The following is a 23,090-nucleotide window of genomic DNA, read 5'->3' on the forward strand; positions in this document are numbered from 1 at the left end:
GCACTCGCCTAAGTTCTCCTACGAAGAGACTTAGCTGCAGTCAGCACTCGCCTAAGTTTGAAAAATCCTACCGAGTGGAGAGCAAACCTCCCACTCGGGGGCTTAGCTGCAGTCCAGCACTCGCCTAAGTTCTCCTACGAAGAGACTTAGCTGCAGTCGGCACTCGCCTAAGTTTGAAATCCTACCGAGCGAGAGCAAACCTCCCGCTCGGAGGCTTAGCTGCAGCCCAGCGCTCGCCTAAGTATGAAACACATCTCATTTCCCAAGGACGACGAGGGGCAGGTCGACTGCCACCTTCTCCTGGAGAGCTTCACCACAAATACAATGTGCGCTCCGTCCCACTCTGCAGTAACAGGGTGTAGATCGACTACTACCTTCTCCTTCGGAGCTGCACCACAGACACAAAGTTATTTCGAGTGAAGACCAAATTCCACTCGACGGGTCATCCACAAAGAGATTCAACGACAAATCAAGTTCAAATAAAGCCTAAAAGGTCCCAGAGATCTCAGATCAAAGTACTCGAGCCCCCGGCTCGGCAAAGTTTAACTGTTACACTTCCACTCGGCATTCCGAGGAAAATTTAAGGCAGAGTTTAACGGATTACAAAATACACTCGGCATTCCGAGGCAAGTTTTTTTTCATTCCTCAGGAGGAGGAGGACTGGCAGGGGAGACAAACTCATCCAAGTCGATCCCGTCTGCGATACGGGTAGCAGCAGCAATAAATGTCTCCATGAAGTCCTGGAAGTTGTGCTTCCTCGTGTTGGTGACTTGGATGGCGGCCAGCTTCTCCTCCCGCACCTCCTTGCAATGGACGCGGACCAGAGACAGAGCCACGTCAGCGCCACACCGAGCTGAAGACTTCTTCCACTCCTGCACTCGGTCAGGGATTCCGTTGAGTCGAGTCATCAGAGACTCAAGATCATTCTGGAGCGTAGACTCTGACCAAAGCGTCGGGTCGATCCGCGTCATGGCAACCTTCAGTCGAGCCAAGTAATCCACGACGCCGTCAACACGAGATTCCAGTCGGAGCAGGTTCATGGCAGCTTCATCTTTCACCAGAGAGTTGATTGGATCCAAACCTGTTTCGATCCGCCCAGTCTTCTCTTCAAAGTTCTGGCAAAGTTCTGCATACACGACCCAAGGATAAGTCAAATTTCGTAAAACTGAGTCGACACAAAAAAACCAGTCGGAACTGAGTGTGTACCTTCGAGCTTGATGTACAACTTCTTGGCAAGGCTCCTCAAGTAGCTCTCCAGGTCGTCCCTCCTACGAGCGATGCCTTCCACCTTCTTGTTCAGGGTGAGGTTCTCCTTCTTCCAACGCGAACACTCCCTGTTGGCTTCATTCAAAGCGGTCTTCAACTTGGTATTCTCTCCTTCTAATTGGTCGACCGAAGCCAGCTTCTGTGCGGCCAGAGCAGTCTTGTCATCAGCCTCCTTACGGGCAGCAGCCAAGTCCTGATCCTTCTTCGCCAGAGCTTCTTTCAGTTTTTCTGCAAAAAAATGATGATTGATTCAGAGAAAGCGAAAAGATACTCAAGCCTAAAGACTAACCAGTCGACAAAGGCATCTTACGTGCGGCGCCGTCTCTGACCTTCTGCAGCTCTATCCTGGCCAGCTCCAGATCAAGGTTCATTTGAATTTGCTGCTTCTCCAAGTCAGCCAAGCGGGTTCCAAGATCACAAGATTTCTGAAGTCAAAGGGGAGGAGTTACAATTTCAGTAAAAAAAAGCAACAAAGGCAATAAATACTAAGACTACGGTCGACTGCCAGCAGTCCACCATAGTCTCGGGGACTACACCCAGTGGGTGCACTTAGCGTGCCCCCACCGGTTCCTATCCCACCCGACCGACCCCTGAAGTCGATTCCAAGACAAGTTGCTTCCGAGCAGCTAAGAGACAATAATGGAGTTTTTTAAGACTACAGCCGAAGCGAAACATTCGACAGTAGCCTCGGGGACTACACCCAGTGGGTGCACTCAGCGTGCCCCCACAGTAAAAAAAGAGAGAAAGACGTCGACTGCCCGCAGTCGACAGGATACCGTTCCATTCGACATGACCCGATCAGACAGAGCGAAGAAACTCAACTACAACGACTCAATTTAAAGACTACAGTCGACTGCCAGCAGTCCACCGTAGTCTCGGGGACTACACCCAGTGGGTGCACTTAGCGTGCCCCCACTCATCCAAGAATTGGCAAAAACACCCAGTGGGTGTACAAACTTAAAGATCTTCGGAAAAGAGATTCTTCAAAGGACATATCGAAACAGACCAAGTGTTGAAGTCGACTGACCTGGACATTGCTCTGAAGAGCCGAGCTTGCGTCATAAGCCGCCTGGCAAGCCTCCCGAGCCACTTTCACCTGTTCCATCATGATTCCAGCCTGGCGTACAGCCTCCTTCGCAGCAGCCGCTTGGTCCTCAGGGACGGGGTACGCAGCAAAAAGCGAAGACGGATCCGCAGTCGACGCTGAAGCCGCATACTCGTCAGAGGAACAGCGAAAGTCACGGAAGCCCGAGTGGGTTCGCCATCATCCCGAACTACGGCCTCAGGCGCCGGAGGGGGTTGCGGAGTCTTGCCAGCCAATGCCTTCTTCTTCCTCTTCACCCTCAGTGGTTCGTTGTCGTCGTCGTCCGGGAGGTCGATAACATGAGGGGGAGCTGCAAGGAAAACATTCAATCGACCAGAGTCGCAATAAAGTTTCAGTCGACTCGAAAGCAGGACGTCAGTGATCGTACCAGGGTTGGAGGTGACAGCGTCCTCCATCTCTTGGTCGTCGTTCCTAGCGGAGACCTCAGAAGTTGCACCACTGCAAATCTCTAAAGTTAGTCAGTTGGCCCAGTGAATCGACCAAGGATCCGTCCGTAGTCGACAAAGGAAAGCAAGTGTTATTGTTACCCGGAAATGGTGGGAATAGCTATCTTCATCTTGGGCAAGGCCTTGGGCGGCTTGGATGGCGTCGCTCGTGGGTGCTTGGGAGCCTTCCCGGTAGGCGGAGGAGAAGAAGTCCGAGGGCGTTTCGACGACTGCCCAATAGGAGCAGTCGCCTTGCCATGTTCCTGCGCTGGGTCATGGGTGAGATTGGATCGCCCCTCCGAGTGGGAGGGTTTAGCCTCCTCCTCCTCTTCGCTGGAGAAGATGTCGTCGCCTTCCTCTCCCTCACTGTCGGACTCCCATTCGCCCTGGTCGTCCCCGCTCTCGCCTCCGCTCCCCTCACCTTCTTCAGTCGACCCTTGTGCCCCGTTGGGCGTCGAGTACATCTCAATGGTCGCCTAGAAGACAACAGACAGGACGAAAGTCAATCGACTTACCCAAAGAAAACCAATACAGAAGGTCAGATATCCGACACAAAGACATACCTGATCCACTTCATATGAGTTGTCGAGTGGAATTACCCTTCTGGCTCCTCGGGGGTTGTCCTTGTTCCCCGTGATGCTTGACAGCCACCCCTCCAGCATCTCATCGGTGACTTCCTCCGGGTGGATCCGAGTGGTGTCGTCAAGGCCAGAATACAGCCACATCGGGTGGTCTCGCGCCTGGAGCGGTTGGATGCGCCTCTGGAGAAAGACCTCTAACAGGTCCATCCCAGTCACCCCCTCACGGACCAGCTCAACCACTCGACCCGCCAATACCTTGACTTGGGCCCTTTCCTCCGGCGTGACTTTCAGAGAGATAGGCTTCTCGGCTCGGTCGAGGGAAAAAGGAGGAAGACCAGTCGACTGTCCGGGGGTCGCCTGGTCCTGGCAGTAGAACCAGGTCGACTGCCAGCCGCGGACCGACTCCGGGAAGGTGATAGAGGGGAAACAGCTCTTCCCCCTCGTCTGGATCGCCAGGCCCCCGCACAGCTGGATCACTTGCGTCTTCTCATCACTCGACTTGGCCTTTTTAACCGACTGAGAGCGGCAAGTAAAAATATGCTTGAAAAGCCCCCAATGCGGATGGCAACCCAGGAAGGCCTCGCACATGGAAATGAACGCGGCAAGATAGACTATGGAGTTGGGGGTAAAGTGATGGAGCTGCGCTCCGAAGAAATTCAAGAAGCTCCGGAAGAATGGATGGGGAGGCAGAGAAAACCCTCGGTCGATGTGGGTGGCGAGGAGCATGCACTCACCGTCGCGGGGTTGAGGTTCGATCTCCCCCCCGGGAGACGCGCAGCCTCGTGGGGAATGGCTCCTCCCTCGACCATGTCTTCGAGATCTTCCTGCCGGAGCACCGATGGCATCCAGTCACCCTGAATCCAACCCTTGGGCAGGGCGGTCCGGGAGGAAGATCCACCTCGTGCAGACCTCTTTCCTTTCCCCGCCGCCGCCACCTTCTTCGCGTGCTCCAAAGCAGTGGTCTTGCCCTTCACCATCGTCGCCGGCGAGGTCTCACACGGGCTAACGGCGCTAGGGTACGGCCGAAGGTCACGGGAGGGCTGGCGAAGGGAGAGAGGAAGAAGGAAGAAGAAGAGAAGCGCACGGCTTGGAAACCCCGAGCCAGAAACTTATAAGGGGCCGCTCCTGAGTGGCTGACTGGTAGGCCCAGGCAGTCCAGTCAAATCCCGCAGCATACGCGCGCGCAGTACGTGGCGAAAAAGGAGACGCGAGGATCGAGGTGTTTCCGCTTTATCACTTCCGATTACTGCGGCTGCTCCCGTCCCGCGCGCTTCCCAAAATCCGAATCCCGTGAGATCTGCGGGCCACAGAACCACTTGCCAAAAATAGAGTATCCCGCTCGCACCAACACTCGGCATGTCGCAAGCGAAGATATTCACTCGACGAAAGGCCTGGAATGGATCAAGGCGACTGAAAGAGGTTGATGACGTCATCCGTGACAACTGACCCTAAACGAGGCACTCACACAGCCCCAAAGAACCAGTCGGAAAGGATCCCCAACTCTTTCCCCACTCTAACCTCAATCCATTCGGGGGCTAATGATGAAGCTATGTTCCTAGGGTAGGGGCACGGACCCATCCAAAGAGCCCTACCCAAGGATATCCCCAGAAGAAATCACCTATCAATCGACTTGAAGGTACCCCAGTCGACAGGTTCAAGACACTCGACCAAGAAGCTACCACTCGACCAAGAAGCTACCACTCGACCATGAAGCTAATCACTCGACTGCCAGGAGACCTACAGTCACTCCGTAGGCAAACGGTCAGCTGTTAAGTAGTCTTCATGGTCATTAGAGCACTTTATTAGAGGCGTTACCAGTAACGCCCAATCTTAAATGTACCTTAAACCCTGCATTACTGAGGGCAGGAGGGGGCCGGCGAACTCTATATAAGCCACCCCCTCCTCAGTATGAAGGGTTCGCACCCCTGTAATCCATACACGCATAATCCAGTCGACCGCCTCCGGGCTCCGAGACGTAGGGCTATTACTTCTTTCGAGAAGGGCCTAAACTCGTAAACCTCGCGTGTAACAACTTCCCAATAGCTAGGATCTAGCCTCTCCATACTCACCCCCCTACATCACTGTAAGAGTCAGAACCACGACAATCATAAAGCAATATTTTGATAAATTGTTTTGGCATTTTTTTAGACTTGTGCCTTCAAGTATTGGGAACACCTCCTGTGCGGCCGTTTTAATATATATGTATACAAAATCTGAAAGATGGCAGTCGTTGGCTTCAGCCCCCATGCACATAGTGCGGGGGTGCTCACAGAAGACGCATTTTCACACTTAATCCAACGTCTTGGTCCTACAAAGGAGGTGATAGCGCAGCGGGCTAGGCAACCGGACTATAATGCTTAAAACTTTCACTTAGCCATAGGAGCTTGACAGTGGGACTATTTAGGTAGCCCCTTAGTGGCGACTGTGCTCGCCCGAGTTCGGGGCGCGTATGTGCCTGGCCGGGAAACGGCCCTTCGTCAAAGCAGAGGAATTTGATAGATTCCGATAGGTCATCGAGTGGCTGACCAGTCTCACGCTACATCATGACAGTCAGTTTTCGGCTTTCTCTACTGAGGTGCTCACCCGGCCGAACCGGTGCACAATCGCAGTAGTTCTCCTGGTGCTACCTTAGCCGATATAGCGGAACGTAAGGTAGCCGAACTCAGGAGCCGGACAACCCAACATTTGACCAAAGACATGATTCGGAGCTGATGCATATAATGCCAAAACTCGCGACGCCGAACACTCCCTAAGGTGTTCGGTCTTTATGAGTGCGGGCGAAACAACACTCTTTATTATTAAAAAAGCCCCTAGTGTCCAGGTACGCGCAAAAAATCTGACGTGGCCACATGCCAAGACGCCAGCCTCCTCCTTGGTTATAACAGAGGAAACCAGGGGATGTGTAGCAACGAGAGACAGTAAAAAAGGTTTACGTAGGGTCTTAATCTAAAAAGAATCCTTAGGACGGGTCCCTACTGCACGTCTGCGCCTGTGTCTCCGTTGTGCCGTATCCTGGACGGGCGCCGCACGACGTTCATCTGTAAAAGAGAGGAACTGAACTGAAAATGGGTCGTGCCGAACAAAAAGTTGAAAATAAACAAAGTATAAAGTAGAATATATAAGATTGAGCTTTATTGTCTCTTTATTGTATGTGTACAGAGCCCCTAGTGCGGGGGTATATGGCCACTAAGCCTGCATCAATGATAGTGTTATACCGAACTCGTCTATCCGCGTTCGTGGTCTTTAATGGCCTACTCCGAAGTTTTTGGCTTGTGAAGCCATTTTACTGTGGGGCCGTCAAAGCGGCCGCACAGTCCTCCACTTAGGGGAGGCTCACTCTAATGCTTCCCCTTCAAAGAGATGATGCCTCGTGGACCGGGCATCTTAAGCGTTAGAGATGCATAATGCGGTATTGCGTTAAAGCGGGCGAAAGCTTCTCGTCCCAGTAGTGCTTGGTAGTGACTTGAGAATGGGACGATGTGGAAAGTCAGCTTTTCGCGGCGGAAGTTATCGGTAGAGCCGAATATAACTTCGAACCGGAGAAAACCCATGCAATGGGTGTCCGGACCAGGCGTTACCCCTTGAAAGGTGGTTTTGCTGCGGCGGATTCTTGTTGGGTTTATCCCCATGTGACGGATTGTGTCCTGATATATCAGGTTTAGTCCACTGCCGCCGTCCATAAGGACATTTGAAAACTGGAGTCCGCCGATTATTGGATCGAGTACCAAGGCAGACCAGCCTGCATTCCTGATACTTCTGGAATAATCCAGCTGATCGAAGATGATTGGTTTTGACAACCAGTGGCGGGACCCCTTTGGGATAGATGGTGCAGTGCGTACCTTTATGGGTGCCGCACGTTTTGTTATGTGAAGTAAGTTTACTGTTTTTACTTCTTGTGGGAAGTTCTTTTGTTTGCTGGTGCTCTGCTTTTGGGGTTCGTCCTCGTCTTCGCTTGGTGTGTCGAGCCCCTTGTGTTCGTCGTTGAGTCTGCCGGATTGTTTGAAAACCCAACAATCTCTGTGGGTATGGTTAGCGGGCCTCCCGGGAGTGCTGTGTATTTGACATATCCTATCCAGGATCTTGTTTAAGTTGGATGGATCATCCCTGTTATCCTGGAGGGGTGGCTTCTTCTGATTCTGTCGTGAGTTTTTGAATCCGGCGTTGACTGCCATGCTCTTCGGACTTTTTTCCTTAGTCCCGCGACGGTCCTTGTTCCGTCGCGGTTTTCCGTTTCCATCCCTAGTTTCGGATGTACTTGGGTCGCTGGTGCTACGTCTTTCCAACTAGCTGTCCTCCCTGCGCAAAAGCGGGTCATGAGGCTTGTCAGTGCGGCCATTGTTTTTGGCTTTTCTTGGCCGAGGTGTCTGGCGAGCCATTCGTCTCGGACGTTATGCCTGAAAGCTGCTAAGGCTTCGGCGTCCGGACAATCAACTATCTGATTCTTTTAGTGAGGAATCTATTCCAGAATTGCCGAGCTGATTCTCCGGGCTGTTGAGTTATGTGACTAAGATCGTCTGCATCCGGAGGGCGGACATAGGTCCCTTGAAAATTTGCTCGGAAAGCGTCCTCGAGCTCTTCCCAACTTCCGATGGTGTTTTCCGGCAGGCTTTTAAGCCAATGCCGGGCCGGCCCTTTAAGCTTAAGGGGTAAGTATTTTATGGCATGGAGGTCATCTCCTCTGGCCATATGTATGTGGAGGATATAGTCCTCGATCTAGACTCCAGGGTCTGTTGTTCCATCGTACGCCTCTATGTTTACGGGTTTGAATCCCTCCGGAAATTCATAGTCCAGAACCTCGTCGGTGAAACATAGGGGGTGTGCGGCACCCCTGTATTTGGGTGTGCCGGATTCTGATGGCGGTTTTATTGCATTGCTTACGAGAGCTTGCTTTCTTGGCCCGTAAATGGACTTGACTGGGCCATGATGCGAATCCTTAAGTGGGTCGCATGCCGCCTTAAGTGCGGCGCCGCTTGCCGCTTTATGCTGGCCATGGGGTCGTCTATCCGACCGTGTGGCTTTCTTATTTTTTTTTTAATGCGAGGGCTCTAGGGCCTCTTCGTCGAATTCGGGCAGTAGCTTTCTCTTCGGATAGCTTTTAGTGTGGCGATTGTCGCCGTATTTATCTGCGGTGTTGATTACTCTGCTCCATCTGATCCTGAGTGCATCTTCCGCCGTTTTTAGCTTCCGCTTCTGCTTTTTCAGGCTGCGTGCTGTTGCGACGAGCCTCTTGTGGATATTCTTCTGCTCCGTGGGTTTATCCGGTGTAAGGTCGCCCGGGGTTCCATTATGGCCGGGGGAGGGATGTTCGGCTTCTCTATCCGTGTTGCCCTGTTCGAACGGTTGCTCTAAGGCATGCTCATCGTCGACCGGCTCATCCTGCTCTATGGCTGGGTCTTTATCGAGGCGGGGCTTGGGTCGGTGTTTACGCCGACGCTTTGATTGCTTTTCAAGGGATCGATCCCCTGTTCCATCCCCTTTTTCCTTGTTGTCGTTTCCTTTAGGGGTATCCACCATGTACACATCGTGAGATGGGGTGGCTGTCCAATGCCCTATGGGCGTTGATTCATCTGTATCTCCCGCATCATCATCCATGATGTCGATGTCTGCGGAGTCGAAGTTGAGCACGTCGTTTAAATTGTCAACGGTAGCTACCAAGTGGGCGGTGGGTGGGCTTTGAATTTCTTCATCGTCCGAATCCCAACCTTGCAGACCGTAGTCCGGCCAGGGCTCTCCTGATAAAGAGAGAGACTTTAGGGGGTTCAGGATATCGCCGAAAGGCGAGTGCTGAAAGACGTCCGCGGCGGTGAACTCCATTATAGGCGCCCAATCGGATTCGATCGGTAGGGGCGCGGGGGGCTCGGAGTTCGGAGAAGAATCCGGCTCCTCGGAGTCACGGGCCGTGCGGAGCGCGGGGCTGACGTTCGGCTCGATCGCCTTTGAGATCGTAGCCCCCGAGGCGACGTCCAACCGCTCATCCTCGATTGGCGCAACAGGCTCCGAATTAAGGGTCGGAACCGGCGCTTGTGCGGCCTCCAGGGCACTGCTCGGCGGCAGAGCTAGATCATGCCTCTCGAAACAGTGCGGCGCGCTTGGCTGTGGCTCAAAGCCGTCGAAGATCAAATCTCCGCGGATGTCCACCGTGTAGTTTAGGCTTCCAAACCTGACCTGATGGCCAGGGGCGTAGCTTTCGATCTGCTCCGGTGGCCAAGCGAATTGGCCCGCAGTGCGAAGCCGCCGAAGGCGAAGATCTGTCCGGGGAGAAAAATATCACCCTGGACTGCATCGCCGTTGATGATCAAAGGAGCCATCGAGCCCAAAAGTGACGACACAGAGGAACTCTCAATGAAAGCACCAATGTCGGTGTCAAAACCGGCGAATCTCAGGTAGGGGGTCCCGAACTGTGCGTCTAGGCCGGATGGTAACAGGAGACAAGGGACACGATGTTTTTACCCAGGTTCGGGCCCTCTCGATGGAGATAAAACCCTACTCCTGCTTGATTAATATTGATGATATGGGTAGTACAAGAGTAGATCTACCACGAGATCAAGGAGGCTAAACCCTAGAAGCTAGCCTATGGTATGATTGTTGTATGATGATGTTGTCCTACGGACTAGAACCCTCCGGTTTATATAGACACCGGATAGGGTTAGGGTTACACAGAGTCGGTTACAATGGTAGGAGATCTTGAATATCCGCATCGCCAAGCTTGCCTTCCACGCCAAGGAAAGCCCCATCCGGACACGGGACGAAGTCTTCAATCTTGTATCTTCATAGTCCTGGAGTCCGGCTGAAGGTATTGTCCGGCTATCCGAACACCCCCTAATCCAGGACTCCCTCACTAGTAGTACCCCTAAACCCTCAAACCCTAAAAAATAACCGCTTTTTTCAGGTTGCAACAAAAAACGCAAAGACTAGAACCCCTAAACCCTCAAACCCTCAAAAAAAGTAAGGGTCCAACCCTCAAACCCAATTTCAATCTGTAGAAGTGAGGGTTGGAGAGGGGCGCTCGACACCAACCCGCACTCCCTTCCCCCGTCGCGCGGGAGGGAAGTTTCCCGTCCCCAACCTCCCGCCTCCTCCCTCCCAAGCCGCCGGTCATCGCCCGCCACCAATCCGGCCGGCCCCCCGCCTCCCCTCGACGCACGCCGGCTGTCCCGCCCCTGCGCCACACTCCCCTCCGCCGTATCCGTCGTTCCCCGCCGCCTCCCGCCCCGCGCCCCGGCCCCCGGCCGCCCCGCCCCGTGCCCCACCCCCTGGCCTCCCGCCCCGCCTCCTCTCTTCCTCCCCCCCAGCCGCCTACCGCCCCCCAGCGGCCAGAGGCAGGCCGGCCTCAGGCCTCCTCGAGCCGCCGCGCTAGAGGCCAGGCGGGCCAGAGGCAGCCGCGCCGCCGCCCCGAGCTCCCCGCAGGTATGCTTACTTTTCTTTCTTTTTGTTTTTTTCTTTCTGATTCATTGTTGGCACTCACAATTTATTGTTTGTTGTATTGTGTAGATGGAGGTGAACAACAATGACATGGACTCATTGTCCGATTCGTCGGGTTGATCGTCATCCGATGATTCGGACATCGACGAGTTGTTGCAAGACGACGACGTTGAGATGATGAGCCTCCTCATCGACGTGCAATTGTTTGAAAACCGCGTGAAGCTGATGGATCAGAGGAGAGGGTCGAAGATGGGCCGAGTCACCATCTACCGGAACCGCGCTCTCGGACACGAGCATTTGATGAAATGTGATGAAATGTGTGATATATGAAATGTTTTATGTCAAATGTGATGGAATTTGTGATATGTCATATGATGAAATGTGATGAAATGTGTGATATATGAAATGACAGTTTTAAAGGTTGGTGTTGAGGCAAAGACTAGAACCCTCAAATCCAACCCTTAAAGCAATTTACGGGTTGGGTTTGAGGATTCTAGTCTTTGCCCCTGTTTTTCAACCCTTAAAAGTGTCAAAAACTGGCACTTCTCAACCCTTAAAACTGCTATAAGGGTTTGAGGATTTGAGGGTTCTACTAGTAATACTCTAACACCGATGGATTTATAGGGGCTCCGGGGGTCTGTGGTGCCACTCGTACGCCCAGCTCTCAATCTTATCTCCTTCGAGAAGAAGAGATTATGTGGGAGCTCCTGCGGCTGAGTCAGCCACCGGTGGATTCTTCTCCTGGTGCCCAGGCTGTTGCATCGGCGCCACCCATCGTGGTCCGGTTGCTGCTGCACCTCCTCTTCTCTTCTCTTCCGCCCAACAAGGCGGAAAGGGACTCTCGATCATTAAAAATTCAGTCGTCGTGGCCAATCGATCACAAGCTAGCTAGCTTCCCTCGTTGTCGCCGCATCTTGTTTACGGAGTCTCCCAACGGGATCAGCCATGGCCGCAGGCACGCATTCGATTCTTTTACAGTGCAGAATTTTATTGGAGCAGAGAGAAATCAACGGCCGGAGACGGATGGTACGGACGGCGGCGCACGGGCAGAGGCGGTGGAAGGATCCGGTTCGTGGCCATACTGTCCTCGGACCTCTAGAACTAGGGGTCGGAGGCTCACGTTTTCAGTGGCCTGTAAAAAGTTTACAGTTCCCTGAACTTTTACGGGGTCTGTACTGGACACAAATTGGTCCAAAACCGTAAACTCGCCGGAATTTTTACAGTTTTGGGGTTTTTGTGGGTCTGCTAGAGTTGCTATTATCATGTGGACTTTCATGGGACTTGTGGTTTTTGTGTTCGTGGTTACTATCATGCATCAATAAGTTCTTATCACTTCTTTTTTTGTTTTGAGATGGTATCAACTCGTGAAGATTTTTGGATGCAAATCTTTGTACTAGGTATACGAGAAGTTCACATGTGCAAACAATGTCCACATGGCTAATTCCTAGAGTTTATCATTTCAAATAATGCTTTAACATGACAACTTCCTAGAGTTTTTCTTAACGTCAACATGCGAAAATAATTTTTTGACATGGCAAATTTATAGAGTTGTCATGATATATAATGCTTTTTAACATGGCAAATTGTTGCTTTTTTTTAACAAACTTCATTCTAGTGTTGTCATGTGTGAATTTCATTATAGGTAGCATAGCATTTTTACCTTTTTTAGACCATGACATTTTAACTCGTTAGACCATGTCATTTTATTAGTCCGGCCATGTAGTTTTATTGTTAAGATGATGACAATTTTCGTTATTAATAAGACGGCAGTTGAACATGGCATTTTTTTTAGCATATAGTGGTATTTTCCCTCTTTGTATGAATTTTTTTAGGTTCAAACATCACAGCCACTTTTTTTGTGTGCATAAAACATTTTTTAATTTTATAGATACGTCAAATTATTATAAATTGTGCTTTTTTTAGATATATAGACTGAGCCTTCTTTTGGCCCAACTAGAACAACTAGAACAGGATACGGCGAGGCGCTCTCCTCGTCGTACCCGGTTGGGGAGGCCGGGGTCGCCTTCTTCTCCCACGCGGGGGTCAGCTGTCAGAGCCACGATGGGCAGGCCGTGGGCGTGGCGGGAGGCGCTGAACGCGACGGCCTCCGGAGAGCTGCGGCGATGCGCGGGCCAGGGCGCGGCGGAACCTTCCCCTACGTCCAAGCCAGCCACGCGCTCGCCACCCTCCCGCTCCTCTTCCTCGGCCTCGTCCACCGCCCGCGCTCCATGCTCGCCCTCTGCTTCGGCCGCACGCGAGATACTCCCTCTGTTCCAAATTACTCGTCGCAGAAATGAATGTATCTAGAACTAAAATACATCTAGATACATCCATACCTGCGACAAGTAATTCGAAACGGAAGGAGTAGGATTCAAGGGTGTTTCTTCTTCCCGAGAGAGGATTCTTCAGTTCTTGGCGTGGCTCTCAGATAGTACTAGACTACTAGTAGTACCAATCTTTGTAGTTCCAATGCTGTATGTACTACTCTGGAGATAGGATCTCAAGTGGAATTCTGGTGCTGACGCCGATGACCCGAAGCCGTTCTCAAGGGGAAAATTTGTACTAGGATTTTGCTCCAAGGAGCAAGCAAGTGTGAAGTGCAAATGTATCTTATGTTGTCATCATGTACTGTGTGATTGAACAAACTAACAGGTTCGGCACCAAAGATTCTTAGAGAAGTTGATACATGGATGGAACACATCAGGTGAGTTGGGTTTTTCGTATTGCCACTGTAATTTCTTTCCTTCGCAACTTCGGAAATGACAGTTGAATTTTGAGATCCTCACTTTTGTAAATTCTTATGTATGAGTGCACTGACAGAGTAACAGGTCAACACATGAGATTGGTTCTTAGGAAAGTTGATGCATGAAACAGAGATTGGGCAACAAAGCGAGCCCAAGCGTCTCCATCAAATCGATAGTTATCATCTCATCGAAAGATCGGGATACCTTCGCCTCTATCACAACCCAGCACCACAAAAATCGGATCAATTAATGGCAGAATCTTTCTTACAACAAAGGAAATAACCACGTGAAACACAACCGATCAGTTTTCTTTTAACAGATCAAATCGTTCCTACCAAACTTTAATGCCTTCCAAACTCTTTGTGCCTTCCCCTTGGCCGCACCAAACTTGCCTCTATTTTTTGCTTTTTTTAACCGATCTGATTTTCCCTTTCTTCATTTCCTTTCTTCAAGTTCCAAACGTGGCAACTATGATGCTCTAGCCAACAAACTATGGAAAATCAATAGATGGATTCTCCTTGCAAACCGATCAGAATTTTTCTTCTGCAAACTTTTTTTCACAAGAAGAATCAGGCTCCAAGATGAACGAATGTGATGACGGCGATGAACGACAAAAGCAAACGGATGGTGGTGATGGCGACAAAAATAAGTAGCAGCGGAAGATGACAATGAAGTGGATGATCGTGTGAGTGGACGTGACGTGAAAAAAACGTGACTAGAACTCGAAACTCTAAAAGTTTAGACACTAAAACCAGCAACTCGACACACAATGCAATTGAAAATTCAACAATGCAAAAACTAACTGGCAATGGCCAAAAGGCATAGACTGTCTGAGACACGGATGAACTAATCTAACTTTTTTTGGCTTTTTCTTGGACTATAGGTATGAAGAACAGATGCAATCTAAGACTGAAAAAATGGAAAATCTCACCGAGCAACCTGAAAACTGATACCACTTGATAGGGGCGAGGGCGTCCCGATCTTTCGATGAGATGATAACTATCGATTTGGTGGAGACGACTTTAACGATCTGACTACAAACGTGCACGACATTGCGCCTTAGCAATCGCTAAACCAACTCCGAGAGGTTATTGACCACGCAGGAGCACGATCAATCTGACCACGAAGGTCTATTCCTGCAAGCAATCGAAGAACAAGCAAGAATATGATAAAGCAATCGGAATATTGCGAATATGGATGAAGTATTGATTAAAGTGGGGTTTCATAAGCGGTCTTGGTCTGGTCGTTGGACACAAACGAAGTACACGAAGTTGCAGCGATGGCTAACTTTTAACTAAATAAAACCCAAGTCTAAACTATGCCTTAAGGGCTATATTTATAGGGAAAAGAGAGGGGGTTTTTTCCACCCTTGGCAAGGTGGGACTAAAACACCTCCTAAGTCATTTCCCCTACAATATGGACTCTAAAAATAGATTACATGGGCCTGGCCCAAAGTAAGGTGGCGCAACACCAATAATAAGCTATGGACGAAATTTATGAAAGACCATCTTGTATATTTCGTCCATCTTCTTATATGTCATCATGGTGGCTTCAAAGTCCGGAAATCTCCACTTGAACCTCCGTTCTTGTTATCCTCGCACGCACCTTCATCTCCATGCTTGACCATGCTCCAATGTTCAACCTTCTTGTCCGTGCTAGGCCCTTCAATTGCAAACAACACAAATGTATCTAAATTAGGCAGCATCATATTCTCATGAACACTAGAAACATTATCAAGAAATGAAAGTACCTGATAAATTAATTGGCATATCTGAGCTCTAGCAACTGTTCTAAGAGGTAAAACAGCACGGGATATGGGTGTAACTGTGGTAGCCATGTCCTCATTAGTCGTGACAGAGAAGGACTCCCCAACTTCCATGCTACCCGCAGAAGAAAAATAGTTCCAGTTCCAAAAAAAAAACTAAGTCTGGGAAATTCTGGCTAGGCAGTTTTTAGGACATTGTAGACTTTTTCGAAAAAAAATGTTGCGGAGCAAAAAGAAAGAGGAAAAAAAGTGAAAAAAAAGAAAAATAATTCAGTGTGTGCTCCTCCCTTGTTTACGTGTAGCGCCGTGATTTTGTTAGTGTTCTAGGCTCGCGTCTCTAGTACGGTCTAGCCTAGGACCAACACAGTACCGTCGTTGAGCGTTTATTCAACTTTGCATCTCTGAATTGATTATTGCTAACCCTTTTTGCTACCATATTATAAGCCTTCCCAGCTCCACATACATCTACATCGTGCGTTTGACTCTCCCTGGTAATCGCTCTATCCAGCTCTACTGACTGGGAGAACTTGACGAACAAGGAGCTTCATGAAAAATTTCAGCAAATGATGAGTGGACAGGTGCAGGATGTGCTAAACAGATTTGAAGAGGCCATGGAGAAGATAGATGGCATGGAGAAGACGTTCGAAACAAAGCTCGATAACAAGTTTAATGAATTGCTCGCGCGTCTTCCACCACCACCACCGGCTGCACCTAACGCACCTCTATAACAACAACAACAACAAAGACTACCTCCACGTCGCGAAACAGCCCTCCGCCGAGTGAGCCGTGTCCCTCTTACGCTTGGCCAAATCGTTGGTGCTGCTGTTGATACTTCTGTGGCTCCTGCTGCTGATGCGGAGGAGGATGATTATGTGGGAGATTACAAGGATGAGGTTGTGTGGTCAGTAGTAATGATTTATCGCCTTTGAATCTATGTTAAATCATAATGTCACTATTTTTGTGTGAAAATGCAGTGTTTACTTTATCTATATCATACTCCCTTTTTACAGACATTTTTGCAGTTTAAATTGAACTGCAAAAATGTCTTATATTAGTGTACAGAGAGAGTATTTATGTTCTATGACAATCATCTTTATAAATTACACTAGCCTAATTACAGTAGTTTATAGAAGAATGCGTAGAACTATATGAAACAACTTGTCTCACATATACCAAACCAAGGTTGCTTATGAGTAACCAAATCATGTGTCTCTCCTATTGCCTTTTTACTATATGATTGAAATCCATACCTGACAACAAACAATCTTAAACGGATCCATTTATCAAGGATGACTCTGCTTGATGTCACCGCATACCAGCAGAAGATAAAGCTCAGCCATAGACTTGAAGACTGGGGCTATATATATAGATTGCTTTCTAAAACCAATGCAGATCACCTGCTGAAGAAGAAGGAGAGGAAGTTAGAAATCAGTTTTCAGTTTTACAGGTGCAAAATCAACTCATTCCACTGTAATTCTGGACATCCAGATGTCCAGGATGTCGGAAGCATCGGCGTTGCATTCATGAATCTAACATACACATGTAAGAAATATTCTCCCTCTTACAGCCTTGCCAAACATTGGAAATCACTAGACCGACCATGAGGTTGAGAATTCAGATGATGGCCTCTCATGTAGAACTCAATGCACATGTAGTCAGATACTATGGATAAAGTTGAGTTGTATGCTAGGAGTTGTGCTTTTATCAAGTTTACTTATTTACTTATGATCTAATCATCTCTCTAGAAAGAGCATCTTCTGAAGAAGCTATCGACCATGAGGATTTCTCTTTTTTGCCTTTGTATTGAAAAGATAGAGATAGAAACCTAAAAAAACCATAGTATTAGCTTTTTTATCCAATGGAAATTCATACTGCGTGAGCCCTGAGGTTGAGAATGGGAAAATGACTGAACTTGTTCACAACACTAGCAGTAATCTTGACCTTTATTTAACTGGTTTTGTATTCTCGACCTGTTTGCATATTTTTATAGATGAATCAGTCCCAGTGTTACAGGTTCACTTGCGGCTCGAGCATGCTACTCCTAACCTAAGTGGTTGTTGGTCTCACTTTATTGATGGATGGGGGAGGTTGAGAATTTTCTTATGTTTGTTGTATTTTCTTTCCAGATAATCTGCATGGTGCTACTTAAAATTTATGAAATGGTTTGTCGGCATGTTACTGGGATTTAGAGGCTGAAACCTCTTACTCCTGACTACATGGAGTTCTCAATAAATTATTCTTGACATTTTTTTCGAGGTGATGTTCGCTCCGGTTCCTCCTTCTCTGGCCAGCAGTATGGGTAACTCAAAGCACAGATCTGATTGTGCTTCTTGCAGTCTATGCTTCCTATCTCCGGGTCATCCGCCTCCCAAAGACTACTCCGAGGTATAAGTAAAGCCCCTTCCTCCGCCTTAATGTTGATCGCGTTCATACCTGTGTTATATTTTTTTTGTGCAAAGTTGGAAGAAATGATTTTTTGATTTGCCGTGAGTAATTGCCTCAGGCTGGTCTTGTATTTATAGTCAGGAGATATACATGGTGCAGAGTTTGTTACAACAAATATTGGCCGGATAAACATTGGCCGGATAGGAACAACTCTATCTCATGCTAGATAAGCTATAGGTGATACTAACAGACTAGCTATACTAACTGACTAGTATCCTGGCTAACTCAATACGATTGCGTTAACATTCCCCCGCAATCTTAACCTATATGAAGGTTCAGATTGGTTCGTAATCGATTGAGCATGATCTTCGTGAGAGGTTTGGTGAAAGCGTCCGCCACTTGGTCTGCTGTTGAGAGGAACCTAACATCAAGTGCTCCCATGGCGACCTTCTCTCTCACAAAGTGAAAATCAACTTCAATGTGCTTAGTGCGAGCATGAAATACTGGATTGGCCGTCAAATACGTAGCACCGAGATTGTCACACCACAGCACAGGAGCTCGGGGCTGAGGAACTCGCAGCTCTCTTAGCAATGACAGTAGCCAAGTAGCTTCGGCAGTCCCATTCGCCAACGCCTTGTACTCAGCTTCAGTGGATGAACGGGACACTGTTGGCTGCTTCCGTACACTCCATGATACAAGGTTGGGTCAAAAGAAAACCGCAAACCCACTCGTAGACCTCCTGTCATCGCTGCAGCCCGCCCAATCGGCATCAGTAAAGACACTCAGAAGAGTGGAAGGTGATCGCTGAAGGGTTAAACCAGTGGACAGTGATCCTCGCACGTACCGCAAGATCCGTTTCACGGCCTCCCAGTGAGCATCAGTTGGTCTTGACAAGTACTGACAGACCTTGTTTACGGCAAAAGACAGATCAGGCCGTGTCAAGGTCAGATATTGAAGAGCTCCAACTGTACTACGATATCTGAAAGCTTCATCTTCACTAAGTCCATGACCTGAATCCCGTGTGAGCTTCTCATGAGTGCACATGGGCGTTGAGACTGCTTTGCAATTCGCCATATCTGTACGTTGCAACAAATCAAGAGCATACTTCTGCTGTGTAAGAATAATTCCCCCGAAATTGGGAAGCACCTCAATGCCAAGGAAATAATGGAGAGAACCAAGATCTTTGACAGGAAAAGTAGATGATAATTGGCGTAGCAAATGCGTCATAGCCGAAGAGGAAGAGCTCGCAATGACGATGTCATCAACATAAACAAGCATGTAGATGGTGACACTGTCTTGGGCAAAGATAAACAGCGAGGTGTCGGCAACCGAGGGAACAAAACCGAGCTGCTGAAGACGCTCACTGAGACGAGCATACCATGCCCGAGGCGACTGCTTCAGACCGTAAAGCGCTTTATGGAGCTTGCAAACATAATCTGGACAAGAGGGATCTTGGAAACCCGGTGGCTGCTGCATATATGCTTCCTCAGCGAGAATTCCATGGAGAAAAGCATTGCTGATGTCCACCTGCCGGAGATGCCAGCCACGAGAGACGGCAAGAGAGAGCACAAGACGCATTGTGGCTGGTTTGACTACCGGAGAGAATGTTTCCGAGTAGTCGATCCCATACTGCTGAGTGAAGCCGCGAGCAACGAGACGTCCTTGAACTTATCCAGGGAACCATCAGCTTTGTGCTTGACCTTGAAAACCCATTTACAGCCAATGATGTTCTTCCCGGGAGGACGAGGAACAAGTGTCCATGTCTTGTTTTGCTGAAGAGCCGAGAATTCAGACTCCATGGCTGGACGCCAGTGATCATCGGCAAGTGCCTGACGATAGGAGCGTGGTTCGGCATGAAACGCCCGCCGACGTGGATCATAGCAAACAGTGCCGTCGCTTGGCACCAGCTTTTTGACGATGTTGTCCTTGAGCCTGGTCGTCATCGGATGTGGCGCACTCGCGGGCGCGACGTCGGGGACGGCCTGGGCGGTCGATGGAGACGGTGGGTCGACGAATTGCGGCCCACGTGCCGAGCTAGATGCGGAGTCGCTCGCCGCACTGCCCGCCCCCTCAGCAGCGGAAGGGCCAGCCAGTGACACGGGCGAGACCGGGGCATCCGGCCCAGTGGGAGTCGATGGAGACGTGGGCTCATGCGGCTGCTGAGAAATCCCATCTACATGGGAGTGACCTGGCGTGCATGCCGACGTAGAGTCGCTGGAGGCCAATCCAGCAGCACCTGCAGGAGACAAAGACGAACTGCACGTAGCATCAGATAGCAAAGTCGTGTCATAATTGCGCATGCGATCATCCATTAGAGCCGGCTCTGTGATAGGAAAAAGAGTAGGCGGTGTGGAGAGTATGAAGGAGGAATTTTCCGCTGGCAAACTAGTGGAGAACGGGAACACATGCTCATCAAATATGACATCACGTGAAATATAAATTCGACCGCTTGAGCAATCCAAGCATTTGTAACCTTTGTGCATGGAACTATATCCCAAGAAAACGCATTGCTGAGAGCAGAATTCTAGCTTGCGATTATTGTAGGGGCGTAGGTTTGGCCAACAGGCACAACCAAAAGCGCGAAGAAAGGTATAATCGGGTTTGTCACCAAAAAGACAGGAAACTGGTGTGGAGTTTTGGAGAACCCGAGTGGGCATGCGATTGATAAGATAGCAAGCTGTGAGAAAAGCCTCATCCCAAAAACGAACCGGAAGGGAGGAGTGAGCGAGAAGGGCGATGCCTGTTTCAACGATATGGCGATGTTTCCGTTCAGCGATGCCATTTTGTTGGGAGGTGTGAGGGCAGGAGACCCGGTGCGCAATGCCTTCCTTTTGGAAGAAGCGAGAGAGACGGCGATACTCGCCACCCCAATCCGTTTGTACAGTTTTAATTTTAGCATCGAGCATGCGTTCAACATGTTTTTGGAAAGTGTAGAAGGCTTGTTCAACATCGGATTTGCGCTTAAGGAGATAGATCCATGTAAAACGGCTATAATCATCCAAAAAACTCACATAATATTTAAAACCACCCACAGAGGTAATAGCAGGACCCCATACATCCGAATGAATAATTTCAAGAGGAGCATGAGTGACATGAGTAGAATCTCGAAAGGGTAGCTGATGAACTTTTGCACGTTGACATGCATCACAAACACTAGAATTGGTAGAGGGTGCACAAGCAAATTTATTTATCCTAAGAACTGAATCAACGATGTTTTTGGACGGATGACCTAATCTTGTATGCCACAAATCTGAAGATAGCCTGACACTGGAGAGAGCTCGAGGACCGGACACGAGGGACGACTGCTTGTAGCTTGGCACCGGGTAGAGACCATTGCGGCATCTACTTTGAAGAAGAACCGCCTTCGTTGCTCGGTCCTTAAGACGAAACACATGAGGGTGAAATTCAGCAATGGCATCATTATCAGAAACAAGTTGGCTACGTGCACCTTGTCCTTGCCACCATAGCGCTGATGGAGGCTGAGACGATCAAGGTCGCTTGTCAGGTGGTCGGTGGCGCCGGTATCTGCATACCAGTCCATGTCAACAGAGTAGGAGCCAGAGCTGGTGCTGGCGACGTTGCCGGAGCGCTCACGCTGCTCCTCCGGCTGGAAGGCGTGGTTGAAGCGGTTGCGGCAGTGGAGAGCGTCGTGGCCGAATTTGGAGCAGACCTGACACTTCAGGTTACTCCGGCCATTGCCGCGGCCGCGGCCTCCACGACCACGTCCGCCCTGATCGCCTTGTCCACCGCGTGCGCCTTGGCCGCCTTGACCGCCGCGGTGACCATCAGAGTTGCGTGCAGCAGCGTTGGCGGATGGGTGGATGTTGCCGGACAAAGCTTGTTGCTCGAGGCGAAGCTCAGCGCTGAGGAAGAAGGCGTAGAAGCTGCTGAGGCTGATGGGGTCGTCACGCGTCGTAATCGACGCGACCAGAGGCTCGAACTCGGGACCCAGTCCGGCGAGTATGTAGCCGAGCACCTCGTCGTCTTGGAGCGGCTTGCCGATGGAGGCCATGGCGTCAGCAAAGCCCCGCATCTTGCGGTAGTACTCCGAGGCAGTGAGGTCATTTTTCTTCAGATTGGAGAGTTGATAACGCAGCTGCATGATGCGTGCACGATTCTGTGAGGCAAACAAATCATGCAAGGTAGTCCAGACCTGAGCGGAAGTGGTGAGTTGGGTCATTTGCCCAAGGATGTCCTCGGTCATGGAGCCGAGGAGCGCGATCATGACGAGCTGGTCCTTCTGGTACCAGCTAAGGAACTCCGGGTTGGCGACCTCGACAGCTGCATCGCCGGTGCCCTGTGTGAGGGTCTGCGGCGGCGCTTCCTCGGTGCCGGCGACGTAGCCGAACAAACCGGTCGAGGCAAGGGCGGGGACGGCTTGAGTCTTTCACAACAGGAAGTTGTCCCGCGTGAGGCGAAGCGTGATGAGGTTGCCGAGAGTGGTGACGGAGATCGGAGCGGAAGAGGAGGAGCCGGCGGCAAGGGTGCCGGCGTTGATGGTGGAAAGGGCGCCAGAAGTGTTCGAGATGGGAGCAGCGGTGGAGCCAGCCATGATGGGCGAGATTGGATCTTACTGCTCTGAATACCAAATTGGAAGAAATGATTTTTTGATTTGCCGTGAGTAATTGCCTCAGGCTGGTCTTGTATTTATAGTCAGGAGATATACATGGTGCAGAGTTTGTTACAACAAACATTGGCCGGATAAACATTGGCCGGATAGGAACAACTCTATCTCGTGCTAGATAAGCTATAGGAGATACTAACAGACTAGCTATACTAACTGACTAGTATCCTGGCTAACTCAATATGATTGCGTTAACATTCAACCACAATAATGGTTCTTTATTTGTTTCATTTTGACATACATGTTTCTGGAATACTCTTACCTGCCATAAGACATGCAGTCAAAGTTGATTTTATTATAAGCTAGAACATCGCATAGCTAATTAATAGTTGCACCGCCTGATTCTTTTTACCTAGAAGGTCCTGATGCACATTGTACAGCAGACATAAAGTGTATGTAGTCTTCTTGACGAGGAGGTTTCACAATCATATAAATATGAAATAATTGGAATCATTGCAATGCATCATTTTCTCTCATTCAATATAAATATAAAATGATTTTGGCACGGCCATCCTTTTTGGTATATAGTGTTTCCGATGACAAACATAGGGGATCTTTTGTACAGATGCAAATTTCCATGTTCTTGTATCGGACCTTGGAACTTTGCAGTTATTGCAAGTTCTCTTACATATACTGTCTTCGGACTTCGTACTTCATTTTTAAATTTCAGAACTAGGATAGTTATATACCTCCTTGGCAGTGGCGGAGCTAGCATTTGACAGTAGGGTGGTCTGGCCCAAAAAATTGATAAGCAAAATGACATCTGAATGTTC

Source organism: Triticum urartu, chromosome 6 (genome assembly GCF_003073215.2).
Source record: "Triticum urartu cultivar G1812 chromosome 6, Tu2.1, whole genome shotgun sequence".
Taxonomy (NCBI): Eukaryota; Viridiplantae; Streptophyta; class Magnoliopsida; order Poales; family Poaceae; genus Triticum; species Triticum urartu.